This window comes from Balaenoptera ricei, chromosome 12 (genome assembly GCF_028023285.1).
Source record: "Balaenoptera ricei isolate mBalRic1 chromosome 12, mBalRic1.hap2, whole genome shotgun sequence".
Classification (NCBI taxonomy): Eukaryota; Metazoa; Chordata; class Mammalia; order Artiodactyla; family Balaenopteridae; genus Balaenoptera; species Balaenoptera ricei.
The window spans coordinates 29,494,723-29,513,720 of NC_082650.1; positions in this window are offsets into that span (position 1 = coordinate 29,494,723).

Here is an 18,998-nt window from a genome sequence, read left to right on the forward strand (position 1 = left end):
GGAAAAGAAAACCACTAGTGGAAAATCCCTAGAAGCTGGCCAATCTTTTTAATCACATCTGGTGATTTTCTAGTCTGCGGGATTATTACTTTTGGAGATTTTTTTCAAATCTATTCAAATAGAGAAACTAATAAAACCAGGGCAGACTGATTTAGCAAAGAGATTGGCTTAATATTTTGCATACACACCGTTCAGTAAGAGTAGCTGTGAGGTTAAAAGAAAGGCCTTACTCTTTGACCTGTGGCTGGAGAAGTAATTCCTCCTTTAAAAGTCTGATGCAGTTTGGAGAACAGGCTTCTAGAAAGCCCAAGTGAGGGAGCTTTTGATTTATTCGGGGCGAGGAAGATGCCTCGCCCCAGTCCGTGTTTGTTTACAATGCTCTCCACAAACGGGTGTGTGGCTTTGAATAAAACCCGGCCCAGGTGGCCCACGAGCCAGGGCAGCAGCCTGTATCCGGACATTCATCTTTCTCACACACGCAGCTGCTACGGTTTTCCGAGAGCCATTGTGACAGGTCTCTGAGGGGCTCCCAAAGCCACTCGCTGTCAGCAACTCCCACAATAGGCCGGTTGTAGCTTGAATTCTCTCAGGGCCAAGGGAGTGGTCCTGCACTCAGCAGCTTTGGAGGGCACCTTGCCGGAGTCCAAGGCCAGAGGGAGAGCCCTTGTACTCACGCCCTGTCCAGCCACTCTCTCAAGTTCAAGTACACATCGTCAACCCTGTCATGAATCAGGCCAATAAAAACCACTTGGAAGGCTCCAAAGCAGTGAAATGTGCAAAGGAGTAGGGGGGCAAGGGACAGACTGAAGCCAGTAAGAGGACTTAGCTGGAGGAGATACAGCGGTTCAAGACAAAGCAGGCGATGAATGCCAGCCACAGTCCTTGCACAAAATGTATTACTATATCTATTTTTATAACACCTTTCTCCCTGATGCTTCTGGAGAAATGGAATATTTCTAAATTTCCCTCGCCACGTTTTCTGTGGAAAGAGAGGGAGGATCCTCGTCCCATGTCTGTAAGGATCCGAATGGGTTAATTCGTTGAAGGTTATTTGGAATCAGGGACCTTTCTAATGAAATGTCACCCCACCCACTCCCAGCCCCCCAGTGGGAGGTGTGAAGGCACAAAACACAAAACACTCACTCTTAGAAGACTTGAGTAAGTCATGTTATTCAGTAAGTTTACGTGAAATATAATAGATTCTAATAACCAAATCCCCAGAAATATGACACATACTTCACAAGTAGATCTTGGCAAGTCATTGGGTTTTTTTCCCTGGAAGACTTCAGTAGAATATGGCTATTTGTTTCAAGTCTTCAACTCATATTTGCAGCTTGAATCTTTCTCCCGAAATCTCATAAAATTAAAATTGAACCTTCCCACCCCCACTGAGACTGATCACTCATCCCTGCTTTACTTCCCCCCTTATTATTTATTTAAATACATACATAAATAAATAATTTATTCCCTTAGTCATAAGTCAAGCTCCACGAGGGCAGGTTTTGGGGGATCTGACTTGTAAACTGAATTCTCAATGCCTAGATTATGCCTGACACGTAGCTGCTCTTCGATAATAAGTGATGAATGCATGAATGAAAGTTAAAATGTTGAAAGCATTGGATTTTTTTTTAAGTTAGAAGATAGCAAATCATTTTATTTCTACTTCATAGAATTCTACTTCATACTTATTCTACTTGCTAGAATAGCTTCAAGGGTCAAGCAGTGACTCTTGAAGGTGTAGGGTATGTTTGACTAGGGTTTTATTTGGCCAGCATTGTTTGCTTGGGGGGTTTATGTGTTTGTTTGTTCATTTTTTCATTTAAATTTAAAATCTCTTGGCAAGCATGCACTCCTAGTTTGCCACAATCTCTACCACTCCCTATTTTTATATCCTGGTCATAGGGCTTTACACATTTCCTGTTCTTGCCAGCCTCTGAAGACACTGAGTTTGCCAGCTTATACCCTAGTAGAAACTAGTTGACTGATTTGCTTAAGCTAAGAGGTGTAGTTTTTCCCACATAATAATTTACATTGTGACTTTGGGCAAATTACTAACATCTTTGGGTCTCTTTCAACTCTCAAATTCTATAAAAGCATCTATGCATTGTTTGACAGCCTATGCTCAAAGTCATCTGAACTATTTTGGGAATTCTTAGCTGATATCAAATAAAATGACAATTCCTTATGTGATTCTTTTTTTTTAATTAATTAATTTATTTATTTTTGGTTGAGTTGGGTCTTTGTTGCTGCGCGCGGGCTTTCTCTAGCTGTGGTGAGCGGGGGGGCTACTCTTCGTTGCGGTGCCCGGGCTTCTTTCTCATCGCGGTGGCTTCTCTTGCTGCGAAGCGCCGGCTCCAGATACGCAGGCTCCAGATACGCAGGCTCCAGATACGCAGGCTCCAGGCACGCAGGCTCAGTAGTTGTGACTGGCGGGCTTTAGAGCGCAGGCTCAGTGGTTGTCAAGCACGGGCTTAGTTGCTCTGCGGCATGTGGGATCCTCCCGGACCAGGGCTCGAACCCGTGTCCCTTGCATTGGCAGGCGGAATCTCAACCACTGCGCCACCAGGGAAGCCCCAAATAGACACTTTGAATGCAGCTACTAACATGCTTATGGGGCCCCAGCGTGCAAGAAATACTGATGGAACCCTCCTAAATGTTAACATTAGAATAGTAAACGCAAAAAGATTATTTTAAATGACGTTAAAAAGAGTACCTATACATAAAGCAAGTAAAAGACACATATGCAACCAAAGAAAGAAATATGATGATTTTAATTGCTTAAGATTCTTATAAACTTTAAATTATTCTTTAAAAAAATTAAAGCACAGGACACTGTAAAAAGAGGGAGAACTAAGACATCCATGATCCTAACAAGAAATGCAAGTTTCTATTTTGCCTGTTACTTTCTTGCTTTGTCTATAGATAGTACATATATTTTTACATTTGCAATTATAGTGATTGAGCAATTCTGTATTTGGCTTTTTTTCGTATAATTACATTCTAAACATTTTCCATGTTGCCACAGAGTCTTCACAATATTTATTTTTAGTGATGGCATAATATTCCATCAAATTGCTTAAACATTCTTATGCTATTGCAATTTTAGTTTATTCTCAGTATATTTTTTAAAAATCTAATTGTCAGCATTACTAACTAAAATTCAGTACTGTGATTTTATTTTTTCATCCTTTCAATATACACTAATTTCACCAATTGGTTAACTATAAAAAGAATCCTCAGGAGTTTCAAAGAGCATGGAAAAGACATATTAAATCAGGATGAATTTCAAGCATTTGATGACAAGTCATAAAGCACTCCAACACTTGCTAAAACTGCATGCTTGTAAAGCAGTAGACACTGGATTCAAAGTGCCTGCGTCCTGCCTTCGCTTGACACCAGTATTGTGCCTTGGGGAAACTTGCTTTATTTCTCTGTGCCTCTCTCTTCTCATCCGCAAAATGGGATTAGTAATAGTGCCTATCATGTAAGACTGTTCTGAGGATTAAACAAAAAAAACGTTGCATGTTAAACACTTAGAACAGTGCCCTTCATATTGAAAGTGCTATATAAATGTTATCCTTTTAATATTAGAATACCTTTACATTTTTTTCTACTTTACAAGAATTCTACATGCAAGCAAGACAAGTGGTGAGTTTTAAAACTTTAAGGAAAAAAAAAAAAAACAAAGTGAGATAATTTCTTAGCCAGGAGCAACTTCTTTTATAACCAAGTTTTTACAGTAGTGAAATATATGTTAATTCATTTAGCAGCAGTTAGATCCTAAGCTATGGCATTAGTGTTTTATCTGATTACAATTCACCTTAGACATTTGTGAACTATCATTCTGTCAGCATAATCATAATAGTAAGAGTTGAAGTAAAATAAGCACCATCTACTCAATATTATGTGCCAGGCAAAACACTTGGACATTTTAAAATACTTTAAAATCTGCATAACAACCTGGGAAGAAATATTACTACCCCAGTCTTACAGATGGGGAGACAGACTCAGCAAAATGAAATGACCAGCCAAAAAACACAAGCTGCTGGAAAATGAGTGGCCAGCACTGACCAATTCAGGTTATGTTAAGATTTGATAGGTAGAGAAATTGTGAGACTCCTTGCATGAGTGTCCATCCCACCAACTTTCCCATCAAAGCCTCATTAGACATCAAAGGAGGTAAAACACATTTTTTCTTTTCTTCTGCTCACTGTAGGTACGAAGATGGATCAAGAGTCCGATGGTCAGCGTGGACAAGCATCAGAGTCCCAGCCTGAAGTACACGGGCCCCTCAGTGGTGTACACGCCACCAGGGGAGCCAGACTTCGAGCCTTCGTTGTGTCAGACGTGCCTGGGAGACCAAGCTTTCCAAAGAGGGGTTCTCCCTCAGGAGAACGAGTCAAGCTCATGGGAAACTCAATCCGGGTGCGAAGTAAGTTTGCTCTGGATCCATTCTTCTGAAAGGATTCTAGGCCTTTGTTTTTCTTGTATCCATGCCATGGTACGCCCCCAAATTTTATTTTTTTTAATGCACATTTATAAAGCTTCTGAGGAGGACATAGAATTGTGGCCTCTGTTAGCCCATTGTACTAATTATTTTTTAAATAGACTTTACTTCTTAGAGCGATTTTCAGATCACAGCAAAATTGAGAAGAAAATATAGAAATTCGTATACATTCCCTACCCCTAGATATGCATAGTCTTTCCCACTATCAACATCCCCACCAGAGTGGAACCTTCCTTACAATTGATGCGCCTACATTGACACATCATCACCCAAAGTCCATAGTTTACATAAGGGTTCACTCTTGGTGTTGTATATTCTATGGGTTTGGACAAATGTATAATGACATGTATCCATCTTTATAATCTCATACAGAATAGTTTCACTGTCCTAAAAACTCTCAGTGTTTCACCTATTCATCCCTCTCTTCCCCCAACCCCCGGCAACCACAGATATTTTACTGTCTCCATAGTTTTGCCTTTTCCAGATGCGGTTAGAATCATACACTCTATTGTCCTAATTTTTTATGCTGTTCCAAGGCAGCAATGTTTTGGTCAACTAGAAATTCCTCCTGAGTTTTTTTTTTTAACTATATTTTTCTTCCCTCTCTTTGTTTTGCCAAGTGCTATTTTAAATTTTTTTTTTTTTTAATTTATGTCTGTGTTGGGTCTTCATTTCTGTGCAAGGACTTTCTCTAGTTGTGGCAAGTGGGGGCCACTCTTCATCGTGGTGCGCGGGCCTCTCACTGTCGCGGCCTCTCTTGTTGTGGAGCACAGGCTCCAGACGCACATGCTCAGTAATTGTGGCTCACGGGCCCAGTTGCTCCGCGGCATGTGGGATCTTCCCAGACCAGGGCTCGAACCCGTGTCCCCTGCACTGGCAGGCAGATTCTCAACCACTGCGCCACCAGGGAAGCCCCACCTCCTGAGTTGTTTGATCACACAGAAATCAATTCTTGTATGATGTAAGAAAGATAACAGTCATCTAAATTTGTAGCCACCACTGAAATATTTATCTCAACTTGATTTGACCCATAACATAGAACTATGTCAAGCTTTCACTATTTTCCCATATATACTCATATTTTTCATATATACTTATATTTTTCCTGACATTTTTCTCTGTTACTCCAAGACTTTTGGGGATTTTGTTTGTTTGTTTTTTAATTTTGCTAATTCAAGAAAGCCAGATAACTGACTTATCTTGTAGGTTCTAACATTTCAAAAATTTAAGGTTGTATTTTTAACTTATAACTCAATTAGGCTTATTTATTTTGATTTTCTAAACCATCAGATTACATGTTTATATTATTTTTATTACCAATTTATTGACATAAAAATACAACAGTAAGAAGACAGGACATGTTATTACAAAGTACAATTAATTGCAAGTGATCTTCCAATATATTATTTCAAATCAGTGCATCATAAGATGATAAATGTTAATAACTTCTCCCTCTTTTTTTTTTTAAATCAGCATTTTCCAGAGATACAGGAATCATTTTAGCTGCTAAAAGATAAAAACACTTGAATCTGAATTCCTTTTAACCCCGAGATATGCAATGTCTCAGAAACTGTTACCTCATGAAAAAGTAATACCTGCTGCCTACTTTCTAGGGTTATTGGAAATATCAAGTAAGATATACATGAAATATTTCATAATCTATAAAGTGCCATGCAAATATAAATCATCATTACTTATGTTTGCTGATGTACATATTAACTAAGCCTGTAACTAAACTAGACTTCCATGACTAGGTTAGCAGTTTGCTGATCTATGAACATTTGTCATAGGGCATTTGTTGTTTAGCTAGACACTGGCTCAACCCCACATTAGTCATAAAAGGTAATAAATAGATTTTAAATGCAAGGATTGGAAAACTTTTTCTGTAAAAGGCCAAATAGCAAATATTTTAGGCTTTGCAGGCCATACAGTCTCTGTCACTTCGATTTAGCTCTGCCCTTGTAGGAAAAGCAGCCACAGATAACATACAAATGAATGGGCCTGACTGTGTTTGAATAAAACTTATATTTATAAAAACGCGTGGCTGGTCCACAAGCCATAGTTTGCAGACTCTTGGACTCTTAAAAGTCTAAAAGAATTTGCCAACTCCTTAGAGTCTAAAGAACTATTCATGACTCCGAGGCAGAGAGAGGGCTCTGCAAATCCTATACAGGGCACAAATGCCTAGTCCTAAATATTTACTGGAGGGCCTACTATATGCCAAGCTGTTGGGAACAGAGCTAGATTAATGAATAAATGGAATTCCACTCAAGAGGAAACAATAAAGAAAGAGCTGGAAGGAATTTAAAGCAACATCGTGATTCATCCTTTTACTTTATCCAGGATTATAGGTGAATCAGTCTCCAATTTACAATGGATTACCTGGTTCTGATTTAGCTGGATTTTTTTAAGGTCACCACAAACCAAAAAGACGCTTATATTTTAACAATTTAAAAATGAATCTAGAAACTTCCCTGGTGGTCTAGTAGTTAAGACTCCACACTTCCACTGCAAGGAGCACGGCTTCAATCCCTAGTTGGGGAAGTAAGATCCCGCATGCTGCGTGGCACGGCCAAAAAATAAAATGAATCTATACTTTGTATCCTTTAGGGATTAAACCATGAAATAGTTCCTTGAGAAGGCACCTCTGTCCTTTTAGGAAGTGGAGTTGTGTGCTAAGTAGATGGAGAGGCTGTTAGATGCAGACCAGGCCTCGTGGCGAAGACCTCAAGTTGTCCCCCTGACAACTCTTGATGTGGATTATTTTAAGCAAGTCATTAATTCATCCTTCCTGCTCAATATTCCCTCCTATTTTCTCTTTTCATGTCTGTGTATGTGTATGTGTGTGTGTATCTATGAGTATATGTGTGTGCCTGTGTAAATGCAAACAAAAAGATCTGGAAGTATATACATCAAACTGAAATAGTGATTACAACTTTCCTGTGATTCAAATGGAGAGATGATGAGGTGTGGGAGAGTAATCAAGAAGGACTTTAGCCTTGTCTATATCGGTTGAACCTCTCAAGACCTTATTGAAGTATTACCTGTGAGTTTGGGGAAAATATTATGCCCACCAGGAAACTCACTTGTAGAAAGGAAGTTATAACTCAATCTCATTGGTTAAAAGTCAGGCACCATCACAAAGATGGTTTCACACCATGAGACTATCCCATCACTACACTACAAAGAAAGGCACCTGGAGGAAAATGGAAACACACAATGTTTGTGCTCCCAAAGTGCCTTGCTGATCCTTCTGTCTGTCAATCATTTTACCCTGTCCTGTGTGGTGTTTGTTGGTATGCACATCCATTCATTCTCTCAGTTCCCCCCAGTTTTTAAATCTAACATGTTCATTTTCCTATATCCTCCCTGGACCTTGCCTACATGCTAAAAATTAATGTGCTCTTTGTTTTTCTCTTTGCCTTTATTAGCTGAAATGGAAATTTTGTTGATGCAATTTTTTTTTTTTAACATGAAAAGGAGAGACTAAGAAAACTCTGCAGCCCATGCTGGTTATAAATCACTTAACGTTTCAGAGGCGCTGCGTGCCAAAGGCTCATGACTGATTCTCATTAACTTTGCCCTCTCATACGGGTTAGATTTGGCTGAGTGAGGACATCCTCAGACTCCTCTGTCTGTGTTTCAATTGAAGACAGCTCGAAAGGTGCTTAGTCAGCGGCCAACAAATGAAGCCAGGGCACTGCACGTGGATTTTAAGGCCTGGTGAAATCAGTCCCCTGGAAAGAGCTGCCAACTTGAAGAAATTATTAACCACATTACTAACCCAAGAATTACTGTTGAGCCTTTGACATGATTAAATATAAGGTCACTGCCTCTTCTTCTTCCTCAGCAAATCACCACAGACAATAATAGAAGGCACTTTTAATTAAGCTTACTTGACACAGTTCTGGGAGAGCATCTGCCCCACGTGGCTTGTTCAGCATCTGGGATGCCTTCCCTCCATCTGTTAGGCTATCATGGCTCAAGGAGGTGCACCATTACCTTTATATTTCTTCTCAGAACTGTTGAGCTGTCCCTTTGAAGCCCAGGAAGCTTGGTAGTAAGATGGTGAGAGCTGAGGGACGGTTTCCATCCTGATTTACTTTCACATCATCTTGAGTTTTTCTGATCTTTCTTAAGAAAAGGCTATAAAAGATTTAAATCAACCAGATGGCTTTATAGACTTCTGGTTTCTTTCAATTTACATAGTAAAAATGAGTTTTTATGAAGGCTTATAGGGAATAAAATAATAGTCTTTCCAATTGCCTTCTTCCCCAGTTTTCTGCTCTTAGTATGACGTATCATGGTCTCTGGGGGATGTCGGGTGATTTCTAAGCTTATCATCCACAATAGTCCTTGTTCTGCACCAAATTTTAAGCTATTTCATCTTTGAGAAGGCATTTATCACATGAAACAAAAAATTAGACAACTAAGGCAGGGAAAAGAAAATACCCTATACTTAGGATGTGACAGAGTGGATGAAATTCTGTCCAGAACCAGAAAACCTGGGTTCAAAGTCCAGCTCTACCACTGGTGGGTCATGTGAACATCCACATGCTACGTGATCTCCAGAGGCTGACCTGCAAACCCTGAAGAATAAAACAGCGCTGCGTACCTTACCCAGCTGATGAGACGATGGGGATCAAATGACAGAGCGTGTGTGGAAACTCCTAAAGAAAAAACCCCATAAACAGCACTTGAAATATTATTAGTTGGCAAATACACTGAAGGGTAATAAAAGCTGAAAAGACTTTAAGGGAAGTAAATCAGTTTTAAGCAAAACATTCATCACATTTCCAAACTTTCCTAATAATAATAATAACAGCAACAACAAAGAATACTACCTGGAAAGTAATACATCTTGGGAAACATTAAAAATAACTTAGTTGGGGACTTCCCTGGTGGCGCAGTGGGTAAACATCCGCCTGCCAATGCAGGGGACACGGGTTCCCAGGAAGATCCCACATGCCTCGGAGCAACTAAGCCCGTGCAGCACAACTACTGAAGCCCACGTGCCTAGAGCCCGTGCTCTGCATCAAGAGAAGCCACCGCAGTGAGAAGCCCGCGCACCAAAATGAAGAGTAGCCCTCCCTCGCCACAACTAGAGAAAGACCGCACACAGCAAGAAGGACCCAAAACGCAGCCAAAAATAAATAAAATTTTTAAAAATGACTTAGTTGCCCTCTTAGGAGAATGAAAACCCCAATACTCACTATTGCCAATATTTATCTGAATATTATTATTCTAAGACTGAGGCAGAATTGGAAAATAATTAGTTTCTTTCCCCAAAAAACTTGGAATATTTTTTCCTAGAAAGGTAGCATAAAAAAAAAAAAAAAAAGGCAGGGGTAAGAAAATAGAAGAAACTCTATTGGTTCCTCTTGGAGGATTTCAATGTTTTTTCCTTTGTTCTACAATAATTTGAAGTGTCCTAAGTGACTTACAACTCAAGCATTTCTCTTTGGCTAAGAACCAAAGGAAAGATTACCTTGTTATCCCGTAGCTCTTGCTAAGAGCTACTAGTTAGATGAAATTTCCATTTTTAGATTTCATATGTCTTTTACTATAAATCTATCTCCTTTCTGACTTTTCCCCATGATTTTCAAAAATTATGTAAGAATTATCATAACAGCATTATTGAGATGTTTAAAAATAATTCCATTTTCTTTGTATGCCAACTGTTTTTATTTTTTTGTGTTCTCTTTCAGTTTCCCCCCTGTGTATCTAGTTTGTCCATGATTGTTGTCATAATGTATATATGATAGTGAAGCTGCCTTTTTTCCACTTAACATTTATTGGAAACATTCATATGTTGTAACATAAATTTCATATTTATTATGGTTAACATTGCATCAAATTGATGTCGTTTAATGTAACCATAGACCTACCGTTAGCCCTTTCATTTTCTTAATTTTTTTTCTCTTTTTCATAAGGCTGCAAATGATTTTTTCCCTCTCAATTTGAATAACCTTAGAATAAATTGAACCTTAGTATGAATTCCCAGTAATGGAGTAGAGTTTAAAAATAATTATGTTTCTTGTCAAAATACTTTCAAGACCAATTTAGAAAGAATCAAATAAATAAAAATGACACCAGCACTATGTGAATAAACCTACTCCACTAGCCCGTTATTCCTTGAAGGTAGTGGTATGTTTTAATTTTTGTTCATTTAATGAAATGACACTTCAGTGATGTGATATGCATCTTTTTGATTACCAAAAAATTTAAGAAAATTTTCTGTTTTTTAAGTCATTACTTGTAAGTCTTCATGAGAATTGTTTTGTTCTATCCTTTCCTCTTTATTTGTCAGAATTTTGCATTTATTTTTTCAATTTAAATGAATTATTTCTATGTAGTTGACATTCTCTTTCAACTTCTTTCAAGCCTGTCTGTGGCAGATTTTTTCCCCACTCTACGTCTTGGTTATTATAGCCACAGAAATGAACCAGGTCTGCTTTTTGTACTACTAGAGAGAGGATATCTACGTTTAAAGCTAAAATAAGCACACACTCTTCCACCCAAAAAGGCACAGAGCAAAGCCCTAGTGCAACAGAAGGGCTGCATGTGAAAGAATGCTAGGTCCTGGGTGATTATGGCTTTCTGTCTGTGCCACAGGCACATTTGTGTCTGGCCAGACAGCTTGATACCCAGGACGCCGGTTCCTCCTCTTCCAGGAGTACATCTGTGTTTCCAGGGCTCTTAGAGCCAGGAAGCCATCTCCATCCACTTGGTGCTGCCCTTCTCTTCCAGAGACGAGGGCCAGGAATCTGGAGGGGCATTCTGCCAGGGTCAGGGCACAGGAGGAGGTAGCATGGTGTCCAGGTCACCCCTTCACCACCAGGCACTGACCGATGGGTTGCTTGCTCCACAACCTGGCACACACTTCTGCTGTATTTAAAGACATGATTTAAGTCACAGGACTTACATGTGAGAGTCAGACTTTGGAATAAAACAAGTTTATGCTTGCATCCAGAGCTCACTTCATTTTGATTACCTAAGCTCTCCTATGAGGTCCATCACACCAGTATGCCTCCTTCCCAGGAGATAAGTCTGGAAAGGGATAAGGGAACCCATCCAGGCTATTTAGGACATAAAATATTACAGGAAAGTTACTCCCTGTCCTCTCTAGAAATCTCTAGCCAGTGGTTACACTTACCCTTGGGTTGGAGCATATTTCATTGGCTCTTGTTGTATGTAACCAAATCTATCCTGCTTCTAATTAAACTTATTCCTTTTAGTATAATCCTTCCCAGAAACCATATGGCTAGTTTCCACTATAATAATACCCCTTCTTAGTAGTTTTGAGACTTTAAAAATTTTATAAGAAGGCTTTTTACAAACTACTAAAAATCTACAAGCAAGAACAGAATTTAAGTGATAAAGCAAATTTAATTGTATGCCATTTGATATTTTTGGTCATTATTTCTCTTTTTTCCCTCAAAGTTTACGATTATATTTTTTTCTTGGATTGTTTTGTGAAATAATAGAATTTAATCTATCAAGAAGCATCCCTATAGTGTAAATTATAAAGAACAAGTTAAACAAAAATGTGAAGAATTTTGAGAAAGACAATGATAATTTCTTAAAATGGTATAACTTAACTCTAAACTTAACTTTTGGGGACTTGAAAAGACTCTTCTTATAAACATTCTAAAGACAAAGGAAATAAAAATGATTAATATCACCTTGATATTTCCTATTCACACAAAGTAAATTGCTTCTGGTTCATTCTGCTTACACAGAGAGACTTGGATAAACACCTAGATGTGCCAAGACACACATTTGTCCGTGATGTTCATGATAAATAAGACATTCTATTTTCACTTGTCTTTGTGAGCCCATAAATAAATCAATCTATTTCTAGGCAAGATTCTAGCAAAGCTCAATTTGGTGACATCATCTCTTTAGAGAATCATCACAACCAGTAGAAGTACACCAATATTATGTGACTCAGCTGTGTTCCATAAGAAGATTAAACTTTTCTTATTGACCTTGAGTAGCAGACATTGGCATAAGGGCGTATTAAAAATCCCTTTGAAGTCAAGCCAAACTTTACAGCTTGCTATCTATAATTTTAGTGTACTTTTCCAATGTCCATCAGCCTTGATAACTATAAATACACAATTCGATCCTCAATTCACTTTTCTCTCTTGTGCTGCTAGGTGGTTTTCCTTTTGAGTTGATTTTAAAATGACCTTTCAAGAGATTCATCTAGATTTCTACTTGAGGGAAAAATTCAAGAATTCAACACCTCTGGCTGGGTTAGATAAGTAGCAGACAGGTGGATCCCTAGTTAAGTAACACAGGGAGCAGGGGTTATAGATCTTTGTAGATTAGAAAATGCTAAATGCATTAACTTGGTCGTACCAAAAGAAAAAGAAAAGAGAGAAATGACCATTACCGTTCTCTTCTTGGCTTAGCATTGCAGTATCAGCAGCACTGGCTTATTTTTAAAACAAGTAATCTGGTATTAGCACGAAGGCAGATCTGTCCTGTAGTGACCACATATGCAAAATGCTAAGAGGGACATCAGAATGTGGAATCCCCTCCGAGCCACGATTGGTTGGTTCTCTCAACTAGTGTTTATTGAGAATTTCTATTACAGGCCAGACAGTAAGTAGTAGCTCATGCAGTGCTTCCAGGAGAAGGGAAAATACTGATAATTAACCAGGCAGTTATAATACAGTGATACATGCTACCAAAGGGGAAAGTACTTAAGAGGGTCCCATAGCCCACTACTGAGGGTCGATGAAGGATTCAGCAGAATAGAAATCTAAACTAAATAGTGAAGGATGATGTACCCCAGTGTTCAGAGCAGCATTATTTACAATAGCCGACACATGGAAGTAACCTAAATGTCCATTGACAGAGGAATGGATAAAGAAAATGTGGTATACCTGTATATATATATATATATACACACACACACATCATACACACACACACATCATACACACACATATATACACACACACATCATACACACACACATATATACACATATATACAAACACAAACGCACACCATACACACACACACACACATATATATATATACCAGTCATATATACTACTCAGCCATAAAAAAGAATGAAATAGTGCCATCTGCAGCAACATGGATGGACCTAGAGATTATCATACTAAGTTAAGTAAGTCAGACAGAGAAAGACAAATATCATATGATATCACTTATATGTGGAATCTAAGAAAATAATACAAATAAACTTATTTACAAAACAGAAATAGACTCACAGACATAGAAAACAAACTTATGGTTACCAAAGGGGAAAGGTGGAGGAGAACAAATTAGGAATTTGGGATTAACAGATACCACACTACTATATATAAAAGAGATAAAAAAAGACCTACTATATAGCACAGGGAACTATATTCAATATCTTGTAATAATCTATAATGGAAAAGAATCTGAAGAAGAATGTGTGTATATATATATATATATATATATATATATATATATACAAACATATATATGTGTATATATATATATATAAAACTGAATCACTTTGCAGTACACCTGAAACTAACACAACATTGTAAATCATCTACACTTCAATTTAAAAAAAAAAAAGTGAAGGATGCGTAAATTAGTGAGGTAAGGAAAGGTGAGGAAGGAGAAACACAGGCAGATGGGACAAATAACCAAAAGCCTGGAGAACTCAAATGAGAAAGTAAATTTGGAGCAAGGGAAATGAAGCTGAACTGGGACACAAAGAGTTTAGATCATTAAGGCTTTTCACAAGGCATTTTAAATAATTTGTAACTATCCTCAGGAAACAAAGATCCATTGAAATGTTTCCATCACAACAGTGTTATCATTAGGAATAAAGAATGGATAGGAGAGAGTCAAATTCCAGAAATTCTTCCATTGGAGATTTATGGCTTTGGATTAAGGTTTATGGCTCTGACCCTGCTGAGGGTAAATATGCTTGAGATTTGATACAATAAGCTTGATTCTCGTTTCTCAAAGAAAAACAAGGATTCCAGATTTGGAAAAGGGTAACATTAACCAAATACTAAAAATTCCCTCATTATTAAAATGGAGGGTTGGGAGGGAAGATGAAAAAGAAGAGTCTGAAACCATGAACAAACTTTGCCATTTGCCAACTTTGTTGTTATTTAGTGACTGAAAAAAAAGGTAAAATTAAGATGTGGGAGAATTGAAAAGTTTCAGAGAGGATTGTTGTTGGAGGGAGAAGGAGACAGAAGGAGAGGATGCGTGTGATCACATGCTCTACGCCATTTTGTGTTTGACTTGAGGAATCCAACTGTGTCTTGCAGAGGCAGAGCCTACGCAGATCAGAGTCAAGGAGTTCTCTCTGTTGGGGCTGATGGTACATGAGTAAGCAAAAAGCTGTAAAAGGCCAAGGAGAGTGGATGTTTGTAAAATGCGTCTGCACCAGTGTCATCAGTCTTTGTATGGGAAGATGATACCACTGACCTTGTATCAACGTTGAGTGTGGTCCCTAGCATTAAAAACTGGATTTGTACTGATCTGTTCATACTCTCTTGCCTAATCTCACAGAAGACTAATAGAACAAATTTTCAGTAGACTTGGAGGGTTAATCTGATTGACCTTCCCTGGGCTTAAACAAGGGGCCTTGGTCTTTTAGCACAATGCTCTAATCAGCTACACTAATCAGAACCATGGTTTGCAATACACACAAGGAGAAGAAAATAACAGCATTTGAAGAATTGGGGAGGTTTTCAGTGATTTTTAGCCACTGAAGGATGAGAAAGTTCCAATTTTCTTCATAACTGAAATCATAACAGCTGTGAGCACTCAGCTGTTTATCAAAGATACAAGGAGGAGTCATGAGGCTTTATTTCATGGATTAAGTCTAAAAGCTGTATGTACTTTCGTGAAGTCTCAGAATGGATTGGTAATGGTTATTATGGATGATAATATTTATTTCGACAAGTCAGAAATACGAAGTACAAAAGATGTTTAAAGCACAAATGGCATAGACTGTTTCCCAAATGCATAGGTTGAAATTATCTATAATTTCAGTCACTGGCACAAATTGTATGACATAAAGTTGGCTCTGGCTTTCATTTTCATGGTAAGGACAGCTTGTAAATCAGTGACATGACTCATGGGTCTCGGGGATGGTGCATCAACCCAGCACCTGCTTTCCCAATCAGTCAAGTTACATTCGTATCCAAACACAAATAACCGTAGTCTTATTAACCTCAGCCATGAAAATTAATATTTCAGTGTTGAGAGGATGTGCAAGTTTAAGCTCAGAGGGTTCATTTCCTCCTGGTGGCATACACCATACACTTAATTCATAAGAAACCTGCTATTTCTTTCTGTGGAGCTTCTCAGGGGTGAATGCCATTTTGGGTTCCATGTCTGTGGCTTTGCATGGGCCATATATAGGTAAATTTTACAAAAGGCCACAGCAGATGTTACTTTGAGCTGAGGTCATGTGACAAGCAGCAGCGTGCCACCCTAACCTCACTTTGGGGAAATCCAAGCTTCGCAGTTGCCACACAGGATGTCTCATCAAAAGAGGGATTTTCCCCTCTGCTCTGGAACACGTTACTTCCTTCCCCTTCTTCAGTTCTACAGTACAAAAATACTCTCAAGACAGTTAATGATTTTCCCTGTCATGAGTGACTGTACTGGGGGAGACTGTAAGGGGGTAGGGGTAGGGAACGAGGGGGGGTGTTCGAGGGCTGGGGTGTAGAAGAAGCAGTAAGAATAAGATGCCCTGAGCTCTCTGGTCAGCCCACCATGTTTATGGGCATGCTATTGATAGTGACCAATACTAAAAATAATAATAATAATTATCTCTGACCCATGTATGTATCAAGCATGGTTTTGGTGTCAGATTTCAGTTCAAAGCCCAGCACTGACACTTACCAGCTGTATCCTTGAGTTTCCCCACCTACAAAATGGATAATAATACAAACTAAACAGGGTTGCTGTACGGTTTCAAGGAGAAAACGTATAGACATTGACTACATTTCTCTCTGCCTCCATCTTCCCTCAAACCTCTTCCTAGTTCCCCAAGCCTAAAAGAAGTCAAACAGATCTAACAGTGAGAGTCATATGGTGATTCTGAACTAGTGTCACGAGCCCAATGTACTACTTCTATTTACTTTGTAATTTGTGTCCATAGGATACTACACTTATTAATCACAAGCTTGTGTCCCATGTCTTTTCGTTCAGCAAAAAGAGAATTAAAATAGGAAGTGAAAGTTGCAAAACAAGTACATTATTAAACAAGCTTGTGTCAGTGTCGCTTTTTTAAAACAAGTGAGCTTTTGACCAGTCAAGGTATTCTGTCAACTTATTTCTAGTCTCATTTCCAAATCTCTTGAATGAAACTAGTGGGAAAACTGGAGGAAAAATATTCGAGTTTGCTTTTCTCTAGGGCAAAATTTTTAGTATTCCTACCCCCAATTCTGAAGGCTAGCTCTCTCCTGAATACCTATTATGGACAAAACCACACAGATTTATTTGCTCAACCCACACTGCGACCTGAAATGTTCTCACAGAAAAATAATTCCACTGACACTTTTTTCGCATTGAACTGCAGGTCCTTCTGGAAAGTCAGATTCGCTATATAATCTCAAGATCATCCCAAGCAGGTGTGTCTTTATCTTTAATTCTAGGAAATAATTGCTGCCTGGAAGATTAAACTATTAGGGCCTAAAACATAAATAAAACCAGAACTCCTAGAGTTTTTTTTATTGTTGTTTAGAGTTTTCTCAATTTTAATCTCATGAAGACAATTTTTCTTCACCTATAAAGAAAAAAATGCAATAGGATTTTTACAACATAAATAATAATTATCTATAAATTAATGAGCAGCATCTTAAGCTTTCTGAGAACAAGCCAGACAGTAGAATTCCTTCGTGCAAGGTTAATGAGTAATACAGATTAGAAAACCACTAGCAATTTAGTTCTATCAATGATGGCACTTTAAAACTATAAATTAGAATGAAAATAGCAAGACCATAACTTGGTATATGATGAATTGCCTCAATTATACTTCTGTAATTTACTTTTAATTTGCCTCCATTCAGGCAATTTAGAACTAAAATTTAATCATTAGTATATTAAAGATGGCATATATTCTTTATTCTTATCATATTCATCCATTCTTATTGATTCTACATTTCCTATAACAGAAGGCAAAAGCTAAATAGGGAAATGTATTGATAACAATGCTTTTAAGTATTTTTTTTACTTGGAAGATTTGAGAATCTTTTTAACGATTTTTTATCACTAGTTGAAATACTTATTCAGCCTGTCACTGTGTAATCTAGTTCATACTCAAGGACAGATTACTGTTTAGAAGAGCAAAAACATTCTAGATGTTGGAAGGGTTATAAAGCAACATTGGGTAAATTTCACATGTTCAAAATAGCTCCACCACTGGCCCAGACCACCTATCTCCTTCACTCTTATCCCTTATTTCAAAGTTCCATTTCAACACTGAGTCGGAGAGGCATCTGGATCAGCAATCCATCCTCCTGCGACCACGGTCCTCTAGCTGCTCTCCTCCTTCAACTCAGTGATGCCTGAGTCCCCGCCTCACAGCAAGCACCCTAGCACATTCAATCCCCATCACAGTTTTCATCCCCCTCATCTCTGGTCTGCTGTTTTTCTCACTCAGCAACGCCATTAACCCCCTCACTTTCCCTTTCTACAGCATCCTCTGGGACTGTTGTCAGTAAACGCCATTAAATCATTCAACTTTTCCTCAAAACCCTCCCTCTGCCCTCTCACTTTGTTATGCAAGATGGCAATATGGGCCCTACATTAAACAGGGTTTGTCACCAATTGTGTTTTGAAAAAGCCAGTTTAGATTTCTCAGTGCCTCCGTTAGGGTAATGTGCCCTGTGAATCCCCAACAGGGAAGAGCCTGAGCATTACCCAGATGCATTGGACCCAAAATTTTCCTATAAAGAAACTTCTTTAGGAGACCACTGCCTTAGTTGAGACTTGGCTTTCTATTGAAGATGGCACTGCTTCTCCTGCACCCTCGAGTAGAAATGGCCTCTTTTCCAGCCTCCTTTACCTGGAGGTCAAGAGCTTGGCTCTAACATAGCCTCTGAGAACTTCACTACCTTTGCTCAACCACAGTCTTTACTGGCACCTTCTACTAACCTCCAAGACACTTCTTCCTATTCTTTAATCACTTTGGTGGTTGATGTCATAATTTTCTCTACTCTTTCACAAGCAGTCATTCTGGGCAAATCCAATATTCACACTCACGATTCAGCTAATAATAACAATAGTAGTAGTAATAATGACAAGTAATAGATTATTTTTGAATGTCTACTGTGCGCCAATAAGTATCTTTAACACTTGACATGTATTATCTCATTTAATGTCCACAAGCACTATAAGTAAGAGATATCATCACTTTCAATTCACTGATGAGGATCATGACATTATTTAACAAGTCCAAGTTTACACAGAACATTAAGTGGCAGAACCAGGATTCAGAGCCATA